This window comes from Physeter macrocephalus, chromosome 6 (genome assembly GCF_002837175.3).
Source record: "Physeter macrocephalus isolate SW-GA chromosome 6, ASM283717v5, whole genome shotgun sequence".
Lineage (NCBI taxonomy): Eukaryota > Metazoa > Chordata > Mammalia > Artiodactyla > Physeteridae > Physeter > Physeter macrocephalus.
In genome coordinates, this window is record NC_041219.1 from 70,891,964 (window position 1) to 70,894,401 (window position 2,438).

At 39.3% G+C, this 2,438-nt stretch overlaps 1 protein-coding gene across 2 annotated transcripts in view; it reads right to left on the reverse strand.

Annotated features, from left to right (window-relative positions):
* Window positions 1-2,438, reverse strand: part of SOX5 (SRY-box transcription factor 5) — a 1,009,763-nt gene that overhangs the window by 8,902 nt on the left and 998,423 nt on the right. The window lies entirely within an intron of this gene.

Genomic DNA, 2,438 nt, shown 5'->3' on the forward strand with positions numbered 1-2,438 from the left:
CACGAACCCGTCTCCCCTGCATCGGCAGGCGGACTCTCAACCACTGCGCCACCAGGGAAGCCCCTATCATTTTTTAATAATAGCTTTCGAATGGGGATAACCAAATGACAGTTTGGTTTTGGTTTCAGTGGCTTTGCAGGTACACCAACCACTGTTTGTAGCTGCAATGTAACCCCCTGAAACACACTAGATGAGGATGGGAGGACAGCATTTTAGATACCTTCAAAAGAGATGAAAACATCTCCTTGATTTGGGTGTGGCTGGCTGCTCACCCTGGACCATGTACAGGGAGTTAAAAGTTCCCTGCTGTTTTCAAAGATGAGCCTTCAACAAAGAAAAAAGAATTAAGTACATTCAGGTATTCCTCCTGATGACAAAAAAGAAGATTCAATCGAAAATATTTGATGTTCAAAATGAGAAAAAAAAATCAGTCTTGGACGTGCTCTTTTCCTTTCTAAATCTGGCAACACAATAAAAATGAAGAGTTTGAGCTGGGCAATAGTGTCATCTCCATGGGGTCTGTAATGAGTTTGCACATTTTACTCTAACTACTGTATACCTAATCAGAAAAAGATGTCCCCCGTCCCCTGATCTAGCGCCAAACGGTAAAAGGTGATTCCTTATGTTAACAATTTCAGCAGAATGGCTTATTAAAACCAGATTTTAGGGTATTATAAAATGCTTAGAAGCCCTTTAAAATGTCAACTAGGATCTCCAGAGACTACGTAAAATGTCAACCCAGCTCAAGCGCCTGTTTTAAGCAGAATGAATTAGCGGCATGCTGTCGGAGGCTGTTATCCAAAACAATCAGTAAAAGGGAAAACATCAAGCTTTCTTTGTACTTTTATATGAAATGAGCCATTTAGAATGATCTTGTGGATATTTGAAGATCACATTTATTTGAAGCTATGACTAAATATTGAGGCCCAAGACACCTCGGTGGGTTTTTTTTTTCCTGCTATATCTTTAATTCATATAATTTCATTGAAAAATCTTGTTAGGCAGCATTCTCTTTCATGCAGCCTATTATGATATAATCATATAGTCATTCTAATATTCTCTCCTTCAAACCAGAAAGGAATTCTTTTAGCCAGTCACCTCTTTCCCATGAAGGCTTTTGCTCTATTTCCTAAAATATTTCACATCATCAAAACTGGTATTTCTCTCATACTTAGAGTAAGGTTTTAATCAGTGATTATTATTTTTTTAGTATTCAGACACATAAATGAATGATATAAAGACAGGTTAAACAATCTTAGTTTTTAGTGTTTTTTGACATTTGGGGATTTCTAATTTGATAATAACTGATATATTAAAATATGAAATACGCTTACATCAAGTATTTTGTTCTTTTCTAGAGTCTTTCCAAATGAAACAGATATGGTATTTTTTTAATAAAAAATTCATATGGAAGGTAGAATGTTGTCATAAAAAAGAAAAATAGATCAGAGATGGTAGAGATGCAAAAAATATGCATTTTCTTTTGATCAGTTTCTTATTATATTTGGATATATATTTATACATAAATATTCATACATATTTATGCATAAATATTCATGTTTTCTATGTACACATAAAGCTTCACATGTTCATATCTTTTTTTTTTTTTGCGGTATGTGGGCCTCTCACTGCTGTGGCTTCTCCCGTTGTGGAGCACAGGCTCCGGACGCGCAGGCTCACGGGCCCAGCCGCTCCGCGGCATATGGGATCTTCCCGGAACGGGGCACGAACCCGTGTCCCCTGCATCGGCAGGCGGATTCTCAACCACTGCGCCACCAGGGAAGCCCTGTTCATATCTTTTGAGATAACCTTCATCTAAAGAGCTCAAAATCATTTAGATGAAAATTGAGACACAAGTTTAAGTAGTTAACGGTTTTTGTTTGTTTTTGTTTCATTACAAATGTACACTGTGGACTGGGAGGCACCCTATTACCATTGTTGAAACTATGGGATCATAAAAACGCATGTACATATTTAGTAACCACTTTCAGATGATCGGTTCCTTAATGTAAAGAATCAAAAGGCAAACTACATTAGCTACATGTAATTCCAAGTGCACTATGGATTTTAACAAAGCTTTTATAACTTCAACAAATTTTGTTACTTATTTGTCAAAGACAAAATGTGCTGATAGAGTTAAGTGTTCTTCTAATTTTTTTATTTAGCTCTTAGAAGTCAGAGAAAATAAAAAATTTGCTTAGGTTGTCAAGAACCTGGACACCATGCTCTTTTTTTTTTTTTGCGGTACGCGGGCCTCTCACTGTTGTGGCCTCTCCCGTTGCAGAGCACAGGCTCCGGACGCGCAGGCTCAGCGGCCATGGCTCACGGGCCCAGCCGCTCCGCGGCATGTGGGATCCTCCCGGACCGGGGCGCGAACCCGGTTCCCCTGCATCGGCAGGCGGACGCGCAACCGCTGCGCCACCAGGGAAGCCCCGTAT